This window comes from Heptranchias perlo, chromosome 34, assembly GCF_035084215.1.
Source record: "Heptranchias perlo isolate sHepPer1 chromosome 34, sHepPer1.hap1, whole genome shotgun sequence".
NCBI lineage: Eukaryota > Metazoa > Chordata > Chondrichthyes > Hexanchiformes > Hexanchidae > Heptranchias > Heptranchias perlo.
The window spans coordinates 10,405,743-10,433,500 of NC_090358.1; the positions used below are offsets into that span (position 1 = coordinate 10,405,743).

Genomic DNA, 27,758 nt, shown 5'->3' on the forward strand with positions numbered 1-27,758 from the left:
ATGCTTGTACGCAATCCTCTTCTCCCCTACTTTAACAAAGGTGTTAACTCATTTGAAATAAGTAAACTTACCATTATTTTCAAATTGAGCGATTTGTCACAAGATAGAATGTAGTTAAAGGTTCAACAAACTGACATCTGTTTAAAAGAGGATCATCTCCCTGGTGTCTTAGCTGACTGGTTTCTGATGATCCTTTAACTGCTTTTTTATGATGATGACCCAGTTAACGAACCTATAGAACAAGCTCTTAAAAAGGTTCTTTCTCTACAAGGACTCTCAGGATTTCACTCAAATGTGATAATTTCCAGACACTTCAGGAATGGAATGATTCCAACATGAGAATCAACCAGGAGTCAGGAATTGTTTTTTAGGAAACGCTTTGGGCAAAGCCTCAGAATTCCCCTTCTAGGTAACATGTTCCCGTTGGTGTTATTTTATTGGAATTTTTGGGAATTTCTGTGCATGTATAAATGGGAAGAAAAGGAAAAAAAGCTCCATGTTTCGAACTCAGGCTGTGATGAACTCCAATGTGCATTTGTTGTGATGTGCCAAACTTCACACAAGCTGTATGCAGCGAGAGGATGCACATTCCAATGCCAATTTTCCGCAGTGGGCAGCATTGGGTTCACATTCTGGTGCCCATTAGTTGTGCGGGCTAGTGCCCACTGAACATGCAGCCTCACACTATCGGATGTACAGTTGGGTATCCATTGATTGCAGTTTGGCACTGTTGGATGCACTGTTGCGTGTCCATTGACTGCAGTCTGGTGTCTGTTGGGTGCCCATTCCAATACTTACTTGCTGCAGTGGGCCGTATTGGATGCACAGTCTGGTGCCCATTGGCTGCAATGGGTGGCATTGAATGCACAATCTGGTACCCGTTGACTACAGTCTGATGCCTGTAGGAAATATGGGGAAATGTAGGATGTGCAGGTTCGTTTGTTATAAATGGTTATAAGTGAAGCTTCTCGCAGGTTGAAGACATTAGAAAAAAAATCCAAATTGCCAGTCTTCTGCAGTTTCCAGGTTAAAGGGGCAGTCAGTATCTTTATGGAAACATGTTTGACAATCCTTTATGTTTGGTCTGGGGTGGTAGAACAGCAAAGAGCTGCGCAAACATCATGTGTAAGCAACTTCTGATGTAGCCCGCGTCATTGTGTGACGTGTTTGCAAACAGACACCAGTGAGTCTGGCAAACATTACTTCCTGCAGACAATATCCCTTTAATTATTCTATATTTTTAATTACACTGTTCAATCAGACTTGTTTCACACTCATGCAACATCAACCGAACATGGAACAGATGGAATTCAATAAGAACATCAGCATCTTTATAAAACAATCATCAGCAAGGAAGTGAGACAAAAGGAGCAGCCAGGGACAGCTTGAGGCAAACAGCAGCATGACTGAGAGCTGTTGCTGAATGACAATCTGCTGTTGCAGTGAACGATGGTTTCACAGCTAAATCTGCCAGCTTGAAAGTTCAATATTATTTTACTCGCTCCCCTGATGGCTCCGTGGGTACGCAGCCATAAAGACCAAGAAAGGTTCTCCCCCTCTGGTTACTTGTATAATTTAAAGGGAAATCAGAGGCTGTGTCTCCAAACAAGATCGCTATTTCAGAAGGCTGTGCTGGCTGCCAGCACTGCACTCAGCTCTCACAATGACCAGTGTTGTCTACATACAGGTACAGGTTATTCCTCAGCCTACACACCAGATGGTGCTGTCCTAGGAATCTATCTCTAAGCTAGCAGTTTGGCTCCATCCTCAACCTAACCATGACCACAGGGTACCACAGAACCAAATCAAATCCCTGTCCCTAGCCTGAACTATTAATATCTACTGAATATCTTGTACACTCTTTATAACTGGCCCAGTTCAGAGTGAATCAACAATTTAACAATAAGTCAAGAAGTAACAAAATCTTTTGGGTGAGTTGTTCTCTAAACGGCCCTTCCAGATCATGATACAACTCCTTGTGATCTTGATTCACCATCAGTTCTGGGACAGGTATTCTGGTTTTTCTAGATTGGTTCTTCACTCATATTTTTGTCCTCTTATGTAGCAGCGTGTGGTCTCCGTTCTTCCAGTTGAGAAGTGTGATGTTTGTTGTACACTCAGACAGCAGAAAAGTACACTGGTGCTCCATGAAGCAGCTTATTAGATGCAGTCAAAGGTTGAAACAAAGGACTAACCTCTACACCCCACTCCACCTTTGGTCACACAGCCTTCAGCTGTTTTGGTGATATATTCTGGAACCCCTCCAAGATGGTATCTCTCTCACCTTCTTCAGAAGCCTCCACAAAGCTACCTTTTGACTGTGCCTTCAGTATCTTACATAACTCTGCTCCCATCGCTGCTTGATGTCCAGTTTTGCCACTGAAGCATTCTGGGATGCTTTATCACAATAAAGATGCTATGTATATGCCAACAGTTACTCTGTTTGTGCTGCTGCAGATGTAGAGTGCCTAGATTCAATTTTATTGTTTCTATGAAGATAGTGCACTCTATGCTTCTTTTTTGTTCTCCTCAAATGCTGACAATTTCTTCTCACTACCTGTCCACTTTATTTGCAAGAACCTCACAAAATGTGATATCTACTATGTCTTGAGATTGCTGCTTTCTTTTAATCTTCCTCATGATCCCTGGGTGACACTCTTCCCACATCTTGCTCCCTTGGAGGCTTCCTTGTTAAATTCATGAGCCTGTGATTTATCCCATGGAGCTACTGCTGCATTTTTTCAATACTTTAGGTTTGAGTAAATTGTCCCTTGTAGGTAATAGGGTCTTAGTTCTTCTGTTCGGTGAGCTCTGCACTGAACAACCTTCCATTCCCTGTGTCGATCTGTTCCTATTGTTCAACATTGCAAAGTCTGTTCCCGATATCTTTGTTTTTCTCGTTAAGAGATTTTCTTCTTTGGACTGCTTGATCTCCCTTTCCGTTGCATTGTGCACATCCTGACAATGAAGTTACATGTTGAAATTCCCTTTCTGGTGAACTGTTAAGGTGTAAACTGTGAATCATTACCTGATGAACAGATACCCACTTTCCATATCCCACAAACTGACCGTTGAGATTTCTCTGTTACAGTGTCAACTTCCCAGTAAGTTAAATAGGAATTGACGGTGATCATCACCTTCAAATAGAAGCAGATCATTTCGACCTTTCACTGTGGCTCATCAGGTGCTTCATGGGATGTCAGCGTATTCATTTACTGTCTGGTTTCTAGTGCTCAACAAACACTGCATCAAATCTTTCCTCAACGTGGGATGGCTGGATACACTGCATTGTGTCCTGTTTCAGTGTGGGATGGATGCATATGCTGCATTATGTCTTGTCTCAATGTGGGATGCACTGCATCATGTGCTGTCTGGATACACTTGAGATTACTGCTCATTCTCCCCTAAATAACACGTGATCCTGGATACTGAATTCATCTCCAAAATAAATGAATGAAATGACTGGGGCTGGAAGTTCTGCCTTGTGCTGTGGCCAACCATTTAACATAAGCTTGTTCAGGGTCTGAAAGCTTTCATCTTCTACAGTGTGTGACTCTTGCAGTATGTGCTGCCTGCACTGCTGCTCCTTAAGCACTGCATGCATCTTCACCCAAATGAACTGACACACGACAACATGAGGTCTTCTAAATATTTTAGTGGTGATCCAGCGCATTGTGCATGACACACTGAGAGAGTGCCATGGTCCTAGGGCAGGATTTCCAGCACTAGCATTTCATAAAGGGCCTGAGGCCTTAATAGCCTATAATGAGGATCCTTGGTTATATTATTACCCTCATATTTCTTGTAGTTGTTCCTCTACAATAAGCACATCGTTCATCATATTATCTGACTCCAACTGTGTTATATTTCATCTAAGGCTTTATGATCTGTCTGTACAGTCACTGATTTGCTATGAGTATTTTGATGGAATCTCTTGAGCCCAGAGCTAGCAGCTATTTTCAGTCTGGGCACATTGAGTCTCAGTGACTGCAAGTGCTTTACTTGCAAATGCAGTTGGCTGTCCAGTCAGTGTGAGAACTGCTCCAATACTTGTTTCTGAAGTGGCAGTGGACTGTAGTATTTCCGTGCTGGATAGTCTCTTGATTTGGTCAATTGCTTGGCCGTGAATGTGTAACAGTACCATTCTGTATCTCCAGTGTCAGTTTTTATCAGTGGCTGATACACATCAGAAGTTCATCAAACTTGTAGCGAGATAACTAACAAACTGAATGAATCTTTCGGTTCCTGTGACATTTGTAGTTTGAACATCTTCGACACTGCGCTGACCTGATCTGGAGCTGGTTTCAGATCTTTGCTAGAAATGAGATATGCAAGGAATAGAACATCTCAGAGCCTTAACTTAGCCGTATCTTTGTTGAGTTTTAGTTTTTGCTCTATCATGGTGATTGGTGGGTTCTTCAGCAGTATCACTTTCACCACACATCAACTTGCCATCTCCAACAGTCTAAACTCTTAACAGTTGCTCGATTGCTTGATGCTTCAGACCAGAGCGGTAAAAAGTATTTGACTTTCAACAACTTGCACTTTTATTGCGTTTTGGTTGTTTTCCTATTTGGAGATGGGCACAGCGGCTGGAAGAGGAGTGCACACTGGATATGGGTGGAACATAGGAACAACAATAGGCCATTCAGCCCCTTGAGCCTGTTCTGCCATTCAGTTAGATCATGGCTGATCTGTACCTCAACTCCATTTATCCACCTTTGCTCCATATCCCTGGATACCTTTACCTAACAAAAATCTATTAATTTGTCTTGAAAATTTTAATTGACCCAGCATCCACAGCCTTTTGGGGAGAGAGTTCCAGATTTACACTACCTTTTGTGTGAAAAAATGCTTCTTGATTTCCTAAATGGCCTAGGTCTAATTTTAAAATTATGTCCTCTTGTTTTAGATTTCCCCACCAGAGGAAATAGTTTCTCTGTGTCTACCCTATCCTGTCCCTTTATCATTTTATACACCTTGATAAGATCACCCCTCACCCTTGTAAACTCAAGGGAACACAAACCAGGTTTATGCAAACTGTCCTCATAATTTAACTCTTTAAGCCCCAGTATCATTCTGGTGAATCTGCGCTGTACCCCCTCCAAGGCCAATATATTTTTCCTGAGGTTTGGTGCCTAAAACTGAACCGCAATATTCCAGATGTGATCTGACCAAGGCTCTGTGTAACTGAAGCATCACTTCCTCACTTTTATATTCTAACCCTCAACTTATAACTATTATATACATTTTATAGAAGTCAATCTAAGCATGTAGGAAAAAAGGGAAAAGCAGAAAAAGCTTACCTCTGAACTAGGCATGCATTTTTGATTAATACTCTGAAATAAATTTTAAAATGAGAGAATGTATGTTAAAGGAACCATGTGGTTGGGAAGGGGAGACAGCGTGATGTTAGAACAACTGGAGCTGTTGCCATAGTGACAGTGTTATCTCAGGAAAATCAAAATTGGATTCACAGATGGAAGTATGCTACGGTGATTACAGTAAAGATGTTTTTCAAGTCTTTTAAACATGAATCTTTGTATAAGAGCAGTAGCGTGTGGTGGGCACAAAATATTTTATATTTTCTTCAGGGCGACTCAATTTTTCAAAGGCTAATTTCAGACCAAATGTGGAACCTTCTAATCATTCAGTTTGATGCCATCGGCTTTTTCTGCCATGACTCTGTAGCAGGTAGTGTCTTGGTTGATTGTGGAAGTGTTGCACTGAGATCAACTATGCCAAGTGCTGTTTGGCGTTGGGTAGACAACGTTTAGGTTCAAAATTATTTTGTTATCTGTTGCTACCTGTAAATCAATGTCAATGCCATGTGTCCTAATATAACATGAGTTATATTGTCTCCAAATGTGTTTTACAGTTTGAAATTCAAGGGATTTGAATTACATAACACTGAATCTGTCCCCAAAACCTGGAATCTAATCCAATATTGTAAAATTTGGCTTTCACGATGCTGGTCCCACTGATGAGAGTTTCTCTGTGTTTGCACAATGTCACTTTAGCTTTCTTAAGGATATAATGGAAGAAAAGGCCATTTAGCCCATCAATCTCACTCCATCCGAAGTCCATCAGTCCTGCTCCATCCAGAGCCCATGTCTGACTATTTTTATCACAGATTTCCTTCCCATACCACCTGTTGATCCCATATTTTAAGAACCTCCAAGTTCCTTATTCAACCTCCCTGAAAAAATCCGGCAGTGCTGTTGAGATCTCTGTATTCCTCAAACTATGTTTCACAGACATCCATCCAACTAGTGCCATGGTTATATGAGTGGAAACACATCTCTACCTCCCCCCCCCCCCCCCTCCACAGCACCCCCTCCTCCATCTTCATGATGCTCCTTTATTTTTTATTTGCCCATCTCTCGGTGGTCCATTGGAGGAGGAGTTCAATCCCAAGGCTCGATCTCAAGTTTGTATTTGCTTTTCAGTCCCAAGAAAGTTTGCACCATGGACAGCTGCAAAAAGTGTAAAATCGTGTGCCTTGTGAATGTCTGACTCTTAGGTCTCCACGGTGTGAGTAACCCAGACACTCGACCCTGAATATCTCCCTGTTTGAGATGAGGAGATAGTTCATTTCTGTGCGAGGCTTGTAACTTGCTCACCCCAAAGCACTCATCAGCTGCCAATCTTTCACAGTCTTGAAAGAGCTGCCATTACTCATTGTTGCCATCCTGTAATTAATCTGAGAGTTCTATCCATGTCTGTCATTAATACAGTTTAATCAAATAATTTATTTCATTTTTAATTAATTGAATTTTTCCCCCCAATGTGAGGCTGTTCTACAGTTCTGTTAGCTCTAGTGAGTTGGAAAGTAATTGAATTAATTTTCGAATTTAAATTCAAAATGAGGTTCACACTTGTTACAGTGTCACTTTTTTATGCTTTGTAAAATGCGGAACTGGATTCTTGGGGGCATAATGCATTGTCATACTCATGGACTGTAGCGTTATGGAATGGGATTTCTATCTGGCTCCCTACTTGGTGCCACGCTATCTAGACGAGGTGTTCCCCAGAGGAAGTGACAGAATGGCCCAAATCTTGCCGGAGTGGGGCATCTGGCGGGAGAGTGAGGTATTGCCCTATAAGTTGCTGGAAGTGCGAGCTGATAATGGCAATGGGGCTTCTGGGGCCTTTGTGAATGATGGAACCAATTGTGCATCTCCTTAACCAATGAGATTTAAGGACTGAGAAAGAAACAGAGGAACAATGAAGAAGGAGGGTGAATTAAAATCGAATCAGGTGCAGAAAGAGAAAGTTAGATTGGATTAAGAGAGAGTGAAAAAAGAGACAGAAAGGAAAAGTAAGAAAAAAATGTAAAAATTTAAAATTTAAACCTAGAAGAAAAATTTACTACATGCAAGAATAAGTTTAAATTGTTCCCTTTCTGGGCCAGAGAGGTTGATTGGCATTGCATTAACAATTAACACATCGTTAAAAGGGTAATTCATGCTGTTAAGTACCAGCTCTAACTTTCTGCGGTGAGTTTAATTCAAGTTTAATGTGCAAATGCAACAAGTTCTTAAAAATAATGGGGAGATTGAGGGCGAGCTGCCGTTTGTGCGAAGCAAATGGCGGAGTGGCGTAAATCGACCACAAATTATGGCGATTCGCAACTTATGGTGCATTTCTTCTTTGCCTGAACTTGTTGGCCGATTTGCACATTAATAATGGCATCCGTCTTGAACTCGACGTCATTTTTCCAGCAAGATTTGGGCCAATATTAGAAGGGGCCCCTATCCCTCACTCTCCCACACCCTTACCTGCCTAAATTCCTGGATGGGGAAGGCTACATTTCACTGGGAAGGTGCAACAAAGATAGGAAAAGAAAATGGGATAGATTTAGGGTTGTTGCACCTGGGACTGCTGGATCGCCTGGGTGCAGCAAATGCTGGAAAATCGGGATGTTTACCCCTAATAAAGTCTGACCGATTATCAGTCCATTAATTTAAATAGGCAGAAAATTTAGTGGGGCTCCCTAAAGGGTATATGCTCATCCTGGCCCAATTTTCCTGGTATTATTGGTACCCAGGTGATCCAATTGCCTCAGGTGCAGGAACAGGAAAATTTGCCCAAGTAACTTTTCTCATGATGGAAGACAAAGAGTTGGGATTGGGGTTGACTTGTGTTTCTGATACTTTCCTGATAATCAGACTGGTCGCCTTGTCCCTAAATGTTTGCAAGCAAAAATTCACCACGAGACCCAATTTTAGACTTTTGCAACTGTCAGCGCTGCAAACCTTTTTGGACATTGAAAAGCAAATTTTGGGGGCAGCAGTACAAGCTTGCGTTCTGGCACAATGTGGACGGGGGAATCATCAGTACTTGCTGTCAGGGTACAAGAGGAGGTGTCAGTTTAGGGTAAGATGCAATGCTCATAGTGTGTTCACAGTCTTAACAGAAATAATGAAATGCAGATATTCTCTTGAGGATCAGCTTCAGAGATTATCATATATTTACTGAAAAGATTTCCCTGTTTCTTGATATATTGTTAATAAGCAATGAATGAAATTAAATATCCCCATGTACTGCCGACTTGTGCTCATTCATTTATGACCCGGATTCCCATTAGATGCAACAGGGTCACATACCTGTTGATGAACGGTTTCTTTTCCCACATGTTGCATCTTTGCCAAGAGTTTGAAGGTATTTTAGTGGAAATTTATTCCCTCCCGCCTCCCGATTCGAATCCGTCTCGTATTTGATTAACGAATTCACTCTCAGTAACCAAAATACTTCAATTTACTCTTGGTTGACGTTGGAGATTTGATTTCTGGAACTCAATTTTGGCTGACATTTATTTTACTTGTTACTAAAGTGACCTTTCTAAAAACCTGGTGTCAGCTAAACTCTAAGATTTACTTCTCTTGTTTATTTAATTTTTTGTCACTATGTTGCTTTATGCCCTTAACTGTTCAGGAACATTTGTGCAGAGTATGCTTTAAACAGGGTGCCAAAGGATGTCCAAAATCAGTGTCTCGACAATTAAGTTTATCTGTGTACATGCTATTTCCTGCATTTAAATGTCTTCTGCAAACTGATTTTGTGAAACATCTTAGGCACTTATCTGCCACCGGCCATTTACTGAAAGATCTGGTTAAAATTAAGGGACACTACAAACTACTTGGCTGTATTTTGCTCACACACAAGGAGCTGATTATTACAGTGCAGTGTTGGGGCAGTGTGGAAATAAACAGACTGCTTGATCAGTGAGCCCAGAACTGGAGGACGCAAGCACAAAATTAACAAGCCTCAAATGTGACTGCAGATTAGAAAATAACAATAATTTCCCCCAAAAAATCAATGGACCAGAATCCAGCAAAACAATTATTACTAAAATCGATGAACTCCTTCAAAAAGGAGCTTTGGTGAGGATTGGGATTGAGAGGACAAAATGAACAAATACTCACACAATACGATGGTTCCTGTGTTCCTCGGGCCAACAAAATGTTGGCTGTAGAAAGTGACCAGCCAGCGTTCCGTAATGGAGATGTTCTGGGGCTTTTCATGATTGCCAGTGGGGTCTGGGGTTATTGATGTACAATTGCCCTTCGAGATTAAATGACTGTGGTAAACTATATGATAGGGGAGATTATGCTAGGGCTGTAGAAGATTGAATGAGTGGGTAAAGTCTATGACAGGATATATTGTACATGAGTTGTGGAAGGAGATTAAAAGAATAGGTATAGTTGATAATGGGTTGGATTGCACACGAGTCCACGGTAGGGGAGATTATATATGGGGTGTGGAAGGACATTAAATGGATGGGTGGAGTCCATGATGGGGGAGATTGTGCACTGGAGATTAAACACTTGGCAAATGTAGAAGTGGAGTTCTATAATAATCTGTGGTAAAATTTTATAAGAATAAATATAGACTGAGCTGCAGTTTCAACAATAATATATTCAACTAAGAGGAAAATTTAAGATCTCTTAAAGAACTTAAATTATGATATCCCTCTTTCCTAACGATGGCAGTCGATGCCTAGTCTCGATGCATTGAAATAACAACAAATAGATTAATGTGTGCAGAAATGGGTTCGTGGACATTATTTTGCTTTTATAAAAAACGTTCAAGCCAATTTTCTCCCTTTCTCAAGAATATACTGAGGTATAACTCCATGGCCACCAGCAGTCCTTCTGTGCCTCACTTGACTACTGTTCCTCACTAGCTTGCCGAGACTGTGAGTGTTGGCGTGCTATTTTACCATGGAGGGCATCATAGTGGAGTCTGGGCTACCTTTACATGACACAACAACAACAACTTGCATTTATGTAACACCTTTAACGTAGTAAACCATCCCAAGGCGCTTCACAGGAGTGTCATTGGACCAAATTTGTCACCGAGCCACAAATTTGACATCCACAAGTGCGCTTTCCAAAAGCAATCAGAAATGGAAACCCTTGCTGATTTTAACACCTCTTTAGCTCAGGGTCACTGAGGTCAGTTGTGGCACCTCTCACAGTGCCCCACTTCAGATCAGCTAACTCAGCACAAAACAGGGATTCAGTGTGATACCTTCTGGCCTACATAGCTCAACTACTGAATGGATAAACTCACTTAGCCCTCAGGAGCCAACAACAATCCGTTTCTCGAGTCTGCATTGTACATCTAGACACCCAAACTGTGTGGAAATGTGTAACTTGTATTTGCAGTGCTAGAATCAGCAGGTGAGGGGTTAAAATAGCATCACACACGGTATTTCTCAAAAGGAAACACATCAGTTTAGTTCCAGACAAATTGGCTGTGGCATTCTTCATAAGTGCAAACTGATAAACCGAGCAGTTTGAGATGTCAATTGGTCAGTGTTGCTGCATTCCATGACAAACATCTTAGGCTATTATCAGAGCTTGCTTTCATTCAATATTGATGAATGGCCACTTTACTTAATTAAATCATGACAGGTGCATCATCTGTTGCCTTTGTTTCGGGGGCTGTTATCGAGTTTGAATTCACAGCTCAAAGAATAGGCCCCATCCTGAGGTAGTGATTCACAATTGTTGCTGAGACGTTTGAGAAGAGGGCAGTGCCCTTGTGCCCTCTGTGACTGACAGCTTGGTGGCCAGAGACTCCAACTCACAGAATCATATCGACAGCCCACAGGAAGTTTGGAGTCAGTCAAAGACAGCAGTCAGAGTGTTTTAAACTCACAGTTACCAGCTGTAAGGCTAAGTGTCTAAGGTTGGTGCCAGCCTAACCAAAGGGAGGTAGGTTAGAGTGGATTTGCAGTAAGTGGCCTTCTGTTTAAATATCCATGTTTAGGGAGAAAGCAAATTTTGTCTTTGTTTTGTATATCACGGGGTGGAGTAACATATATCTCACCGTGGGCTTCTCGTTCATATATAAATTATATGCTTGTTATATGTAAATTAAACCACTTATTGATTGAATGCCTGTGTCTTGAAATAATAAGACTATTTATCCAGTTTGCCTTTCAGAGAGAGGGGAGTTCATGTGGTGGCATGTGACACATTCCTGTAACCGGTATACAGAGTAAGGGTTCTCTGATACTTAGATATTGGATAGAAAAAGGTGCTCTCTGGATTGTAGGGGACACGAGGTCCACTTATGGGGATGGCTGGTGACTCTGAACCCCCCAAAAAACAAAATAGTGTCAGGGGACTAAAGACTCAAAGCTCCAATCACCTCACAATAATTAATGCCAGATTGAATTAAATCCTCTTGGTGAGTGAGGTTTTCAGATTTCATCTACAAACTCTGCATTATAAAAACAGTTCTTAATTGTCTAAGTTAGGAGGCGACTGGATAATGCAGTGGGTTAGACACCCTCCTTTCACCTCCAATGCTTATATTCCAATGTAGCCCAGAGTGATGTGATGAAAGTCTCCTCCTGCTGCTAGCTTTAATTATCAATTGTTAATTGTCCTATGTGAAATGAGTTTGGGGAAGTTTCAATTGATTCCTAATGGCCATGAATCCACAACACAAAACGACCCACAATTCAGCATAAACTGACATTAAGTTGGTTATTAACGTTTGCTAAAGTGGACTTGTAAGGACAATCTTTGAGTTAGGGAGTTGAAGGATGGAAGCTGTGTGATATTAAATTGTGTGCTAATGAGGGTTACTTTCACTTTTGAGGGTTACAACGACTGCAACAAAACCCCTGATTTTACTGTTTTTGAGTGAAATGTTCATTTTAACTTCTACACAGTGAAATATTCAATGAAACAGAAGAGCAACAATCCACAAAACAGCCTGAATTGATGCTGTGATTAGTTGGCCGTTATACTATTTACCTACCCATGCATACCTTTATTCATTTTGTGCCCTCCATTTGTGTCACACCAACAAACAGCTGAAGAACAAGAGGAGGAACCTGGTCCCTTTGCTTCAAAGCCGTCCAGCTCCTCTTCACACTGACTGCCAATCACCCTGTCGCTTCCAAGAACCAGCCCAGAGGCACTCACCTGGGAGGAGTAGTTGGTGAGCTTGAGTGGAGTGATAGAACAGAAGTGGCCAGGAGGAGCTGGAGCTGGAGATGGAAGACGAGGAGACTACTTTTGCTGACCAGAGGATGAGGAGATTGCTGCCCTCGGGTCAGGACCCACATCTCAGAGGTCCAGCATTGAAAAGAAGGATGAATATAAAGCAATGGGGATAGTCTCCCAGCATTGCTACAGGTTTTGCTTGGAGAAGTCCACTAATCACATTTGTGGCACTATAATGGATGTGTGTTCAGCACAACCCTGCAGTGTGTGGCAAGTCAGGAATGATCTACAGCAGAGTCCATTCCAACAAAGAAGCTGAGGACAGTCACACTTTCTGATATGGAAGCAGTGACTGCTATTGCAGATGCCTTGGGAAGCAGAGCGGAGAGGACTGTGCCTTCTGGCCTCCAAGTGAGTGGGGCTTGAATCCAGCCAAGTAGCTCTCAGGGCATCAACAATCTGATTGGTACTATTGGGGCAGCATAAGGTGGCAATAGATGATATTTCAAGAACTGAATATGGAAGTGTAGGACAAGTTAGTTTGGCTCTGATTACATGACAGATGTGGTTTGCAGCTTTAAGAAATGGTGCAGCTATGGCACACATTGGAACGCATCTTAAATCAACGCCTTGCCCACCAGTCTTTATGGTTGCAATTCTAGTTTGGCAGCTAATTCCTCATTGGCATTTTCACCATTTTTGGTCTGCTGTGGCTTCTGAATCCTAGTCATTAACCAGGATCTGCAGCCTCTTTGCAGGGTGAAGTTATTGGAGAATGCATCAGAGGATGATTATTCTTGAAACCTGGGGGAGTGGGGAGGGGTGTTGTAAGGTGACCCACTATTGAGCGAGATCTCTGAAACACTGTTTCAAGGGTCCAATGGTAAGTTTGACCATTCTGCTTGCACGATTCTCATTGTATCTGTGCCCTGCTTCTGTACAGAGTTGGTGGAAGAGTGTCTTGAGCCATGGCTGCATAGATTCAGATGCTGATTCAGATGTTTAAAACCAAATTTAACTATGTGACTCTCTACGCACAAAGCACTCTGTAAAAATCAGGATCGGAATCCAGCTGTTAGGAACTACCGGTTACTGGAGATTGTTGACATATGAAATTATGGATATGTTAATGCATGGAGTTGGCTGTCTCCACAGTCATTTTATTCGTGACACCATGTCACGGACCCTGTCTGACTCCATTGATCTAATCTCTGACTAGGTGTGCACTGTGCAAGTGTCAGTGAAAATAATGAGCTAAGAATAAACACTAATAGAAGGAGGGGAATGAATAACGGAAGAGAAGGATGGGAGGAAACTCAGAGAGTAAAAGAGCAAAGAAAATAATTAAAAGGTGAGAAAAGTAAAACTGGAGTTAAAAGGTCAACATCTTTTAAAATCGCCCTCACGTGACGGGACGTGCTGAGATGCCAAGGTCCATCGTCCTCTTTGTTGCGCCATCAGCTTGAGGTATGTCATTCTGGACCGATGCAGGCTTGGTGGAGCTCAGGATTAAATTCAGGTGGCGTTTGCACTACTAAATTTAATTTAACTTAAATATGTGGTACTGCTTCATTTTTTGAATCTATAGAACTCTTTATTTTTTTAATATAACCTCACCATCAGGCCTTGTGCTTCATGGTTCTGTCCCTTCAGGTTTTTATGCCAGGTGTGCTAAGATGGCCAATCCTGACAGCTGCCATGGTGGTCTGGAGTGAGGAACAGGGTTAGACATGGCAATGAGGCAGCCTTTATCCCCCCATACCACAATACCAGGAGAGCTCTGGTTGTTTGCTTCACCATGACCAATCAGCCGTGGATTCCAGCACTGGTTATGTACAAAATCACAAAATAATTACAGATGACGAAGGCTATTCGGCCCATCTTAGTTCATCCATCCAGAATGATCCAAAATCTCATTGCAGTATCCAATTGGTTCTTAAATAAGTCTAGGGTTTACAACACTTCTCTAACTGGGGATCCATTCCATGCATTGATCGCTCTTTGTGTGATGGAGAACTTCCAGATATCAGTCCTAAATTTGCCTTTTATTACTTTGAAACTGTGATAGTAAAGTAATTTTCCAGGTTTACCATTTCCATGCTGTCACTGTCTTGTACACCTCTAAAAGATCAACTCTCCGATGTCTCCTTTTTCGGCTTGAAAGACTCAAGTCTCTCCAGACTTTCTTTGTGGCTTGTTAAGGGTTAGGAGCTGCATGCTCGAGCATGGCAGAAAATATAAAGCTTGGAATAAATTATTTTCTGCACTGTTAGCAGCTGACTGTGCGAGTGACTGGGCCTCTTGTCAGTGTGAGGTTGGCAACACCCTGCCTTTTAATGCAATTGCCTGTCATTTGTGTCGTCCTCCCATCGCAGTCTGTCAATCTTGCCATCACTGGGATTAGATCTAACAGGAATTTGAGAAAAAAAAATCTATATATCTCTCATATATATATATAAGCGTAAGGGCAGAATGCACCACTTTAAAGTGGTGACTGAATTGTGTCCACATGCTCTGGTCCAGTTATCCTCTACTTTCTGAGGAGTCTTCACCTGGACTTCACTTGGTTTTGACTCTCCGTCGATCGACTGAGCACACGCCACACATCATGGATGCCTCTCTGATGTCTGTCGGCAGGAGGATTAAGTAGCTGTCAGGGGACAAGAAAAGCATTCTGCTGGTGCTGCAGGCTCTTTAGACTTATAAAAATAAGTCTCATAAGCAGTTGATAATCAGACCTTCAGTGATTTTTTTTTAACAAAAAGCTGAGGAACGATGCAGGGGATTAGCTAGTCTCTGGTCCAAAACTGGATGTTAAGTGAATCACACCAAAAAGTACAGATGATAATTCAAATGCTTAAAACCAAATTTAACTTCATGACTCCCTACCCACAAGGTAGGGTGTCCTCGTACATGAAACACAAAAAGTCAACTTACAGGTGCAGCAGGTAATCCGGAAGGCAAACAGAATATTGGCCTTTATTTCTAGGGGGATGAAGTATAAAAGCAGGGAAGTAATGCTACAATTGTACAGGGTGCTAGTGAGACCACACCTGGAGTACTGCATACAGTTCTGGTGCCCTTATTTAAGGAAGGACATACTTGCTTTGGAGGCAGTTCAGAGAAGGTTCACTAAGTTGATTCTGGGTATGGAAGAGTTGTCTTATGAGGGAAGATTGAACAGGTTGGGTCTATACTCATTAGAGTTTAGAAGAATGAGAGGAGCTCTTATTGAAACATATAAGAATCTGAGGGGACTCGATAGGGTAGATGCTGAGAGGCTGTTACCCCTCGTGGGGGAATCTAAAACTAAGGGGCACAGTCTCAGAATAAGGGGTCGCCCATTTAAGACGGAAATGAGGAGGAATTTCTTCTCCCAGAGGGTCATGAATATTTGGACTCCTTCACCCCAAAAAGCTGTGGAGGCTGAGTCATTGAATACATTCAAGGCTGAGTTAGACAAATTTTTGATCAGCAAGAAAGTCAAAGGATATGGGGAAAGGGCAGGAAAGTGGAGTTGAGGTAAAATTCAGATCAGCCATGATCTCGTTAAATGGCGGAGCAGGCTCGAGGGGCCGAATGGCCTACTCCTGCTCCTATCTCTTATGGCCTTATGGACTATAAACTGAAAATGCTGGAAAAACACAACAGGTCCATTAGTGCCTGAGAGAGAAAATCAGATTGACGTTTCAGATGGAACCCTGGATCTTTTCCATTTGCCGATATTGATGGGCCTGCTGCTTATTTTCACTTTTCTTAAATTTCAGATTTTTCTTTTCATTTAAATAGTTAAGTCGGTAAACAGAGATATGTTCACATATTCATATGTTGCCATTCTGAAGCAGGTTTAATGGTATTTCTCCATCACCTCACTCACTGTCCCCTTGCTGCGGGCACTTGCTGACTTCAATAGGTCTGGTTGCTCGTTGTGAAGCCATTGACTGTTAGAAAGTAGGCCTAATCCCCAGCCTGTGCCTGCAGGCCCTGAGCCACTGCAATGGGACAGTTTGCATGTGAGTCAGCACTCTGCATTTCTGACTTTTCTTCCTAATTTCCATTTTTTCCCCCCATCCCATCTTGACGTTGCTGGTTCTCATTGGGGTAAGGTTCTATACTGGCTGATACCCGTTCAAAACCTTGCCAAAATGGCAGGTTATTCAATGTGGGCACATCACAGGCAAGCCCGGTCCTTTCCTTTCCAAAGTCCACACATTATAAACAGGGGCAGGTTCTATAAATAAGGGCATAGAGTACAAGAGTAAGAAGTAATGATAAGTTTATCCAGAATATTGGTTAGGCCACTGTAATGAAGTCTACATCCACTTCCTTAATTTTAGGGCACTAGGACTATGGGGAATGGATGGAGGCAGCCAGCTAGGCTCCAAATATGTCATCACAATGGTCCCTGATTAAGTAAAACAAGCAAGGGGGTTATAAAACCCAATGTTTCAGATCAGGGGTAGACCTTCAGGGAGGAGAGGCAGTGGTAAGTGTGTTTCTGTCTTTGTGAACCTAACAATAAAAGTGTGCAGGAGTGCTGAACTGCCTTTAGTTGACTAGATTGAATTGGTGCCGAGATAAAAGTCTGGCCATTCTGACACAAGGAGCACTTGATTACACCATAGTTGGAGTACAATGTGCGGTTTTGGACACCCCATTATAGAAAGTATATTGAAGCCATAGAGAGCATTCAGCACAGATTCACCAGGATGATGTCAGGAATAGGAAACTATGGTTAGGAGAACAGATTTGAGATGCTAGCATTATTTCCATTGGAGCAAATAAGGCTAATATGAGATTTAATAAAGGTTTTTAAAACTATGAGGAAAAGATTATTTTCTTTGGCTGTGAAGTCTGTGATGAAGGGTTCAATTTAAAATGATCATTAAGAAAATGAGGAAAGAGAAAGTTAGGAAGAAGTTCTTTACAGAAGGTGATGTTGGATCATGGAATGTTTAGCCACAGATAAACTGGTGGGGCCTATGCAGATGAGGCCCGGGAGTTAAAATCTCCCAGACCTCACATTCCGGAGGTCCAGACGGTTTGCAGTCTGCCTCACCATCCCCCCCAAAACGACTTCTACCTTGAGTTAAAATCGACCCTCATGGTTCAGTAACACACCAGGTGATGCATTTCGGCTTTGATCAGTCAAGCACTATCTGTCTTGTTCTGGATGACAAAGGCTAGCTGACTGACATTCTAAATTCATATTTGGTGTTAATCTCACCACAAAGATTTCTGTGCTTTCATTCCTCATTTTTATAACTTTGCCATATAAAATCTGAAACAATATATTCCCTACACCAATACGTGTCTGATTTCAGTATTAATGCATATATCACCTTAGTGTATCATCCCAGAATGGCAGTGCTGATGGATTGGTATCTCAGTTTCATTTGTCTGAATATAAGTGTTTCAGGCTCCTCGACGTGCTCAGAGCTAATAGTTAGGGCGTTACTGATGATTTGTCCGAGGTGTTAAGGGACAGTTGCAAGCCCAGTAACCACCACCCACTCAGTCACTGAACAAAATGACTGGCCCATTGTCTTTTGGAGATGATTCCAAGTGAGAACAGGGACTGAGGGTCCCACTGACAGAGCAGCAGGAAATTCAAGTGAATTCTGTCATCTTAAAAAAAAGAGGAATTCAGACTCTCTGCCAAAGCATTGATGGAGGAGAGTAAATTACACATCGGCCTGAGATAATTGTAATCCAATTGTACTCGAGCACTGTTGTTGTTACTGGCCCTGAGGGTCTCATTACTATCTCAGGCTGGTTTAGTAACGGCCACAATGTGTGAGTAGAATGATGATGTTGCTAAATTAATCTCCTAATTATTAATAGAAGCATAATAATAGACATGCACATTCAGCATGAGGCTATAGGCCTGGATATTGGACTAGATGATAGAGGAAAGGTTTTCTGCTGCAACCTTTCTTCTTTGATTTTATTAATACCACTATAGTCAGTGATCCTCTGAATTTTTCCCTCCTGTTTCTTCTAAGCTCCAAATATCACGTCCTATGCATTCTTTCTCTTCTCTGCATCCTCGCTGTGTCAATGATTCATTGTACCCTCTCTTACTCTAATTTGCTTCTGTTTTGGTTTTCCCTTCCTTCTATAATCTACAGGCTTTTAAAACCCAAGCTTGCTGCCACCTAATCCCTACTTCCTGATTTACCTCATCTTCCTTCCTACTTTTTTCAACCTGGATGGTGTCCTGCTCTGTAGGCTTTGGCCCTTCACTCAGGTTCTTTATTAAAAAGAACAAATGATGCAGAATGTGGGGGAAATTCAAGGTGCAGAGGTTAGGGTGGTAAAAGAACAAGCCTGAAACCAAGCGACGAGTCTTCATTCTTGCCAACAATCAGCTTTTCAAGCTGAGAGTCAATAGTTTCAACCCATGGGTCAGCATTTCACAAGGAAAGGCAGCTTTTTTACCTGGATTGGAGGTTGTCAGTAAGCTCAGCTGGAGAGCAGGACTGAAGTCTATTTGAACAAATCAATCACAAGTTTGTCCCACTGCTGATTGTGCCTGATCTTGAGGCAGAAAAGTTTTAAGATGAGTTAATGGTTTCTGAGGGTTACAGTTACAACTATCTTTACCGAGTGTTAGGGCTCGATTTTACAATGGTGGCGGGTTGGCAGCGGGGAGGTGAAGGTGCGCGTGGCAAACCCGCATGAACATGACGTGATCGCATGTTGCTTGCTGATGATTAACGTCCTCTCTGGGTTTGACAGGCTGGCTGCCTTCAGGAGCTGCAACGCGAGGGTGGGGGGGTGGGGCGAGAAAGAGAGAGAGCGAGAGCGCTGGACTGGAAGATCGGGGGTGGGGGAGAGAGGGGAAGATCGGGGGAGGAAGAGGGGAAGATCGGGGGGGGAGAGAGGGGAAGATCGGGGGAGGAAGAGGGGAAGATCGGGGGGGGGGGAGATGGGAAGATCGGGGTGGGTGAAGGAGGAGACATCGGGGGGGGATGAAGAGGGGGTCATCGGAGCGGAAGACATCGTACATCGGAGCAGGGTGCAAAGATGGGTTCATTTAGTGTTTTCACTCCCGTCTATGGTATTTAATTTATTTAGTTTCTTGATCCCTGATCCGGCCCTTCATGTCTGGTTTCACCAGGCGTGAATCAGAAGCGGTAGGCAGGCCACCCAAGTAAGTTTAAAAAAAAATCTTTCTCAGTACTTAATCTGTCACAGGTAAAGTGCCTTAAGTACCAATGAGATACATTTGGCTCTTTAACTGTCATCCCACCAGCTTTAATTGCCGGTGGGACTTCCGTTTACGGGTCGCCCATGCGCACATAGGTGGGAAATTCGGAAGTTGATGGGTTGGAGCCGGCTTCCGAAACCGAATGGGATTTCCACGATTTTCGGAGCCCCCCCCACCGGGCCCCCAACGCACCTGCAATTGCCCCCTAAAATCACCCCCTTTGTCTCCAAAGAAGTTGCATATAGAAACCAAAGTACTAAAATACAACTTTTACAAACTTTTCATTTCAAATCAAAGAAACCTTCTGGGGCATACCTGGCTGTTGCAGGCACCTTTTTGATTGAAGATGTGCGAATGCATTAACTATTTTATTTACGGATGTAGGTCACTACACTTGCAGAATTGGGTTTGAAAATAAAATAGGAAGTAGAGTTGCAGTGGTGATGAGTTTATTTCATTTGAAAATGTACGACTGTGATGTGGACAGTTGGCTTGTTTATGTGTGAGTTACCGTGCCGGGTTATGTTCTGTAACTTTGGAAGCTGCTTTTGGTTTGTTGGAGTGTTCTTGATTCAGGTCTTTATGTTACTGTGCAGTGACTGGGGAGAGAACTGCCCTATCCACAGCAGTGCATCTATGAGGCAATTGTGAGTCGTGATACATAGGAGTTTAAATCAGTTGCAAATCCCCGACTAGAGATGTTGAGTTGGGTCGACCAGAGAGAACAAAATTCAGCTCCCTCTGACTGTACCTGTAAAACCCATTTTTATGCACCTTAGCTTTGTTAAATGCCAAGGTCAAAAGACAAATACATGCTCGAATCTACCACTGACGATCAAAGTGGAAAAACACATAATGCATTCATTTAACATTCCTCTATCTGCAGAGGAACATGAACCCTTTATTTCCACTTTGCCCTGTAAAATTGTATTTCATATTTAAAATATGTCTAACCCTTCCACAAGAAACTACTTTGGATGTGAAATGTAGAATTGCTCCAAAATACCAGAAAGTGCACAAAATAAAGTGTCAAAAATCAAAATGCTCTGTGCGGGGGATGGGGGTTGGACAGGCTATGCCACCAAGACGGTGGATTCGGGAGATGAGTTATCTGGAAAGGATTGCTTGTGTTTTCTTCTCCCCACTCACAGTGGCATGGTTCTGGTCCTGGTATGGGTTGTGGTCCTAGCACAAGTGATGTGAGAAATAAGAAAGGTTATTGATTAGCTATCTCTGCTCTTGCTGATTGAGTCTTCCTACTGCGTAGCAGTGTAGTAGAAGCATCTAAAACTTGATGGCACCATAGACGAGCAGGTTGCTATTTGCACCAACGATTCAGGGTATGGTTGGTTCTCAGTGAGGCTATTAAGCGGTTAAAGGTTATGTCACGCACTAGGGTTGCCCCTTGGTGATGATGATTGAAAGGGGAGGGGGGTGATCTGAACAGGGGAGTTTTTTTTTAAATGGTGGGTAATTAAATGATAACATATGAAGAACAGCCACTTAGTCCATGGAGGATGGCATCTGTGAAAGACAGCAAGAGACAGCGCCATCAGGAGAGAATCAGGGGCCGCATACATATCACCCTCTGAACAACAGAATGTCTGATTCAAAGACCTCCAGAATGGTTTCTTATTTCCCATAATGTTATATCCCTGTCTGTCGACAACTGGAACACTTTGAGCAGGGACTTTCTGTCACTACGAGTATTTGTATGTCTCCAGGTTCCTCCCATTCTACCTCAACGGTTTTTGACTATACCCAGAAGATAAAGCATTTCAACATGAAATGTAACCTTTAAAATGACAGCCACCTTTTAAGCGTAGGGTAGTAAGATGACACGGGTACTAAAAGGTAGAACCTTGACAGGATTGTGACTTCTAAGATCGTCAGCCACTCCATCTGCCTGAGCTCAGATCAGACAAGACTTTGAAAAATGATTTAGTCTGTCGGCCCCTAATGACTCAGCCTCCTGCTCCCAGCTGAGATATAGAGAAGCTCGTCCTGTTTCTGATTCCTGACTTGCTCTGCTTGTCTGCAGTGGCACATATGTCCTGAACATCATTAAAAGTGAAGGTTTATTTGTAGTTTCCTAAGTGACTCACTCAAGTGAGCTCAGTAAAAATAATCGCAATGTGCTTGAGCGCTTTGTAACCGACAAATCGGACATTGGCAGAATTTTTATTTTATGTTATTGTTTTGTTACCAGCCAGAGTCCTGTGTTATTTCTGAACACACAAAAGGTAATAATATTTGAAAACGATCAAAGAATTGAAAACTACAAACACAAAACAAGCCCACAGCTAGCTGGAGATTAAAAGAATGTTCATTCCCCACAGAGCAGTGAATGTGGATCAGACTCTCGGCAAAAACAGCTGAGGCTAAGACGATCACCTTCTTCAAAAAGGAGTTGGAGAAATATCTGGCTGAGAATGGTACTGGAGGTTAAAGGGATAGGTGCAGAGATAATCAAATATTCTACAGGACTAAAAACAGATTATCTGGTCATTTAATTTATGAGCTGTTTATGGGATCTTGCAGTGTACAAATTGGCTGCCACATTTCCCTACATAACAGTGACTACATTTCAAAAGTGCTTCATTGGGTGTAAAGCACTTTGGGACATCCTGAGGTTGTGAAAGGCGCTATAGAAATGCAAGTTCTTACTTCTTTCCTGCCTTCCTTCCTTTCCTTCTTTCCTTTCCTTCTTCCTTCGCAGCAGCAGGGACTGTGCTTACTGTTGTCTAAGAAATAACGTGTAGGTTCATGAGAGCCAGCAACTGAGGGCAGAGCAGCTTATGGAAGAATAGCTCTCGAATTAGGTGGTTGCGTCACCTGGCCTGTCCCTGGTTCCTGTTGCACAGTAAGGGCAGGAATGTGACTCTCAAATAAATATCAAACAGTGAGACTTCTTTGGTGACTTCTTTGGGGTGTTTTTTGTATTTTAAGACAGGGCAACTTTCAGTTCATGTGAGGAGCAGTCAGCATGACACATGGCCAGTATCATCAGGGTCATCATCATCATCTTCAAAGGTGCAGCCAAACATCAAGGGGAAGGAATGGACATTTGAGGCAATTCTGGAATTTGGAGAGGGAGAGAGGGGGGGTGACATAACCTGTACCAAAAGATTTTTGGGGGAGTCGCGTCCCACTTATCCCCTTCCACCAATCATGCCTGTGGACATCTTCCCTATTGGATACCATCTGAAAGGTTAATAGCCACGATCGTGCGATGTTCTGACAACACGGCCAGCTGCTGAGCGTCCATTGCCCTGAGCCCTAGACCCATGTGTGGATTAACGAAGTGTCCAGGTTCAATTTACGCATTTTCCTACACATTAGCTGGGCTGGTACCCTTTAAATGCAGCAGTCTGAAGAGGAATGCAGACCAAGGCAGCTTCACTAGACTGCATAGGGCTTCTCCTTGGGAGAGGACGTGAAGACTTTTATCCTTCTGGTTATTAACGGCAGGTAGATTTTGAAATGCTCTGAATTTATAGACGGTCGTAGATTTGTTTTGAAGTGAGATGCTGCATCTTCTGCTCCTGTTAATCCCTTTTCCTGTTAAGCACCAGTCAAGTGTTTCAGTTCAATACATTTTTAATAAGTACGAGAACAATATCCTGTCCGTGATCTTGCCACCCCCCCTCCCACTGTTCTTAAGAGGGGTCAGCGCACTTGATGCCGCCAGCACACAGCAACCCCCCCATATGGATGAGAAGGTGGGATGTTGGATGTAAGGCTTCAGTGTAGAGAAACACAGCTGGAGTCACGGATCAAAGGAGCATATGGACAGGGCAGGAAGGACGAGTGCTGTCCATCCACCAGCTTAACTAGAAACACGTGGCACAGAAAATAATGAGAAGCAATAAAAGAGAATGAAAGGGATTGATTTAAATGCCACTCAGCTCGCTATTGCTTCTGTGCCACGGAAGAATTATCACAGAATTAAAGTATGCCGTTAATAATTGACAACCCTGCTTCATTATTCATTCTGAAGCAGATTTAATCCTTTATTTTTTCATTGTTTTTGCACCATTTAAGAGCAGAAGAATTTTTAGTAACACAAAAAGGCAACTAGGCCCAACAATCTTGTCTCATTTTCATAGATCAACCCCTACCTTCTCACCAGACCTCTCAATCCCTTCCATCCCCAGAAACATGTCCGATTGTCGCTTGGATCTATTTATACTGTCGGCTTCGATGTGTTTCACCCGATTAATCCACAAGTCCTCGGGTGAAAAAGATCCCCTCACTTCCCTCTTATTCCTAAATTCCTCATTTTTATTTTATGATTCCTGAGATTTGAACCCTTCACCATAATCAACGATTTGCCTGGGTCCCTTTTGTCCGTTCTTTTCATAATCATGAAAACTTGAATCAGATCAATTTGAAGTCTCCTCTTTCCAAACAAAACTTCCTTAACCTTTCTTCATTTTTTTGCATTCCTGATACTTTGAATGTTCTGCGTTGGGCTGTACTCTTCCCAGCATGCAGGCGGTCACTTCCTGTGTAAAGTGTAGAATGCGTTGTTGGTATTGGCACCAGTTCACTCTGCTCTTGGCGGCATGTCATGTTATCACTATCCTCAGTGTGCCAGCAGACTGGCAGGTTGCCAGTGCGACACTTCCGTTCAAAGAGAAAGGGACAAACCATGTAACTGTAGACCAGTCAGCCTAATATCGATAGTGAGTAGGCTTCTAGAGGCCATCATATGGGATAAAATGAACACTCACCTAGAGAGATATGGGTTAACTAAAGACAGCCAAAGTGAGATGTATCTGACAAACTTATTAGAGAACCTAGAAGAAATAATAGTGTATTGATCAATGAAGAGCAGTCAATATTGGGTACATGGAGTTTCAGAAGGCACTTAATAAGATGCCACGTTGGAGGCTTGTTTCAGAGTGCTGGTACAGGCTCAAGGGGCTGAATGCCCTTCTGTAAAATTCTATCATTCTATGTTAAGTGGTGCAAAAGCTGCTTACACTCGAGACAATAATAAGGTCTGTGTGCTTCAGTGCCTGTTCATCCCTCGCTTGTAACTGGGTAAGTAACGGTTTCCTCCTCACGAGTCATTTTTTAAAATTTAAAATTTTTCGGCAAGAAAGAAAGAATTTGCATTTATATAAAGCTTTTCATGACCTTAGGTCATCCCAAAGCGCTTTACAACCAATGAAGCATTTTTGAAGTACAGCCAATTTGCACACAGCAAGGTCCTAGAAACAGCAACATGATAATCTGTTTCAGTGATGTTGGTTGAGGGATTAATGTTGGCCAGGACACTGGGGATAACTCCCCTGCTCTTCTTTGAAATAGCACCATGGGATCTTCTACATCCACCTGAGAGGGTGGACAGGGCCTCAGTTTAACATCTCATGTGAAAGACAGCACCTCTGAGAGTTCAGCATTGAAGTGTCAGGCTAGATTTTGTGCTTAAGTCCCTGGAGTGGGACTTGAACCTACAACCTTCTGATTCAGAGATAAGAGTGCTACCAACTGAGCCACAGCTGACTCATAGGTACAAGCATAGGTTAGATACACTGTTCCATCAAGGACTCCCACGTCAGGTGCAGCACTGGTCAGGTACTAAATAAAGCTCCCTCTACACTGACCCACCAAGCACTCCGAAGTCAGGTACAGTGTGGGTTAGATGTAGAATAACACCAGCCTAAGAAGAGCACCTTCCACTGCATTTCTGTCATTTCTATTTCCAGCGTCAGATGTCCCTGTGACCTTTCTGACTGAAATACGCAGTGTGTGAATTGGAACAGTTTTATGCTTTGCAGTCTGTCTGTCTTGGGACTAGGTGCAGGTTGCTCCGGGCTAATTTTCTTTAACTTTGAACATTTACAATTTATGAGAAAGAAAAACATATTTTAAAAATTGCAATTTTCCTTTGATATTTGGAAGTCACAAGAAGGGAACTTTGGACTGAGGCTGATGTCACAGAGATCTATGGGCAGCAGGAAAACAGAGAGCAGGTGAGAGGGATATCCTGAATAGGATTGTATGTCTTGGGTGGGAGGCTGCGTTTTAGGCTGGGAAAAGCACAGCAGCAGGAAAGCAGTCAAGCTGACCGATTGTGCTGGTCGGGAACTGCAGAACAACAAGGAGGCATACAACCCATTGAAGGAATATGAATGGGACCCACCTGGAGGTCTAGGCCTCGTTTTTATTTCATGCCCCCCTTGGAGGACTCATTTTTTTGGGGGAGGCTCTGCTACCCCTCCCTCCAAGAGCGGCAAGCCTCTGCCATGTATTGCAGCCTTCCTATACTGGCGGGCTGCTAAGATTTGCTCATATTGGAGCAAGTACCGACAATTGCCATTCTAATCGGGGATCTCCCCTTGGCCCCAGAAAGTCTGGCCCCTTCAGTGGTGGAGGGTCTCAGTGGGCACGTGCCAGCGTAATTTTCCACTTTGTGGGCCCATTCAAATTCAGAGCCCATCTGAGAGAGACAGAGAATGAAATAGAGATCGAGGCATTCAGAGAGAGAGAGATTCTGAGAGACAGAGAGAGAAATTCTAAGAAAGAGGAAGATAGAGACTTAGGAAACAAGAGAGAAACAGAGTGAGAGGGACAGACATAGTGAGAGAAAGGCACACGCACTGGCAGATAGAAGGTGAGTGACACAGAGACGTGTAGAGAGAGACAGACACACACAGTAGCGATTGAAAGGAGAGAGAGGAAGAGAGAGAGAGAGAGACAGACAGAGACACAGAGAGAGAGAAAGAAAAAGAGAGACTGAGAGTGGCAGACAGGGAAAGAGAGACAGACGGACACTCAAACAGAGGAAACTAGGGACAGCAGAACAGATATGGAATCCTGATGGTCATATTTCTGTCTAATATTTGTTTCATCATCACATCATTTGAGAACATTCGAAAAGACGGCTGGCTCAGGCCCTGGAGCTGGCAGCAGACCAAAAGCTAAAAAGGACTGGATGGTAAGAATGGTGCAGAGCAGCACTGACAGAAAGCATCAGTCAGCCTTCTGAAAGTGACATGTAATGTGTAGATGCTGTCACAGTTTGTGGTTCATGAACATTTGATATGAATGTATAACACATCTGTGCCACTTTCTGTGAATTTGCATTGCTAAATGTTGTTATGCACCCGACAGAATCACATCCTCCTTCCCACAGAGGTGTTCCTGGTAATGTTGACGGGAATGTTAGAGTGAAATGCTGGATTTGCCCTCAATCGCCTTTTGCATGAAGAAAAATTTCCTGGACTATTCTCCTCTCTGTAGCTCTGCCCATGGAGAGTTAGCTGGCCAACCTGGTCCTTACTTACAAGAACAACAAGTTGCGTTTATATCGCACTTTAAACACAGTAAAACATTCCAAGGCGCTTCACAGGAACATTATCAGACAAAACATGGCACCAAGCCAAAGAAGGAGACATTAGGACAGGTGACCAAAGGCTTGGTCAAAGAGGTAGGTTTTAAGGAGCGTCTTAACGGAGGAGAGAGAGGTGTATAATATTAATTTCTTCATTTTTCACTCCCTCCCCAAAGACCCTGACTCTCGCTGGTTTACTCCACGGATACTGCTGCTCCCTGGTGATTCCCACTACACTGGCCATTCATCATGGATGAGTCTAGACAGTGAGTGCCAGTAAGCTAATCGACCATAGAGGCCATCGCAGCTATGCTAATCCTGTCTTCTCCTACCCCCCACCCCCCTCCCTCATACTCACACCTTCCAATAGCTGACCATTTTCTCCCCCCTCTCTAAACAAGAGACTCGGAAACCAATTCTAACGCCCTTACCATCTGAGACCAACTAACTCAGCAGAGACTGGCACTGAACCCTGGGACCTCGTGGTTTCTATGGCTCAGTCCCACATTATCTTACGTTCTTAATAAGCAGTCAACTCAGACATAGTGATCCCTACTTATAATGAAACCCGTTGATAGTGAAACCTGTTGAAAGTGGAAACCAGAATAATTGTGCCCATCTTTAATGCCAGACAAAGCTGGATAATGGCAGATTATAATGCACGAATGAGGTGTCCGATGTTAATAATCAATGGGGGGAGTTTTAACCACCCCTCCCCCACAACCAGGAC

At 42.8% G+C, this 27,758-nt stretch overlaps 1 protein-coding gene across 1 annotated transcript in view; it reads left to right on the forward strand.

Moving 5' to 3' along the window:
- Nucleotides 1-27,758, forward strand: part of LOC137301583 (NT-3 growth factor receptor-like) — a 372,567-nt gene that overhangs the window by 53,314 nt on the left and 291,495 nt on the right. The gene's annotated exons all lie outside the window — the stretch shown is intronic.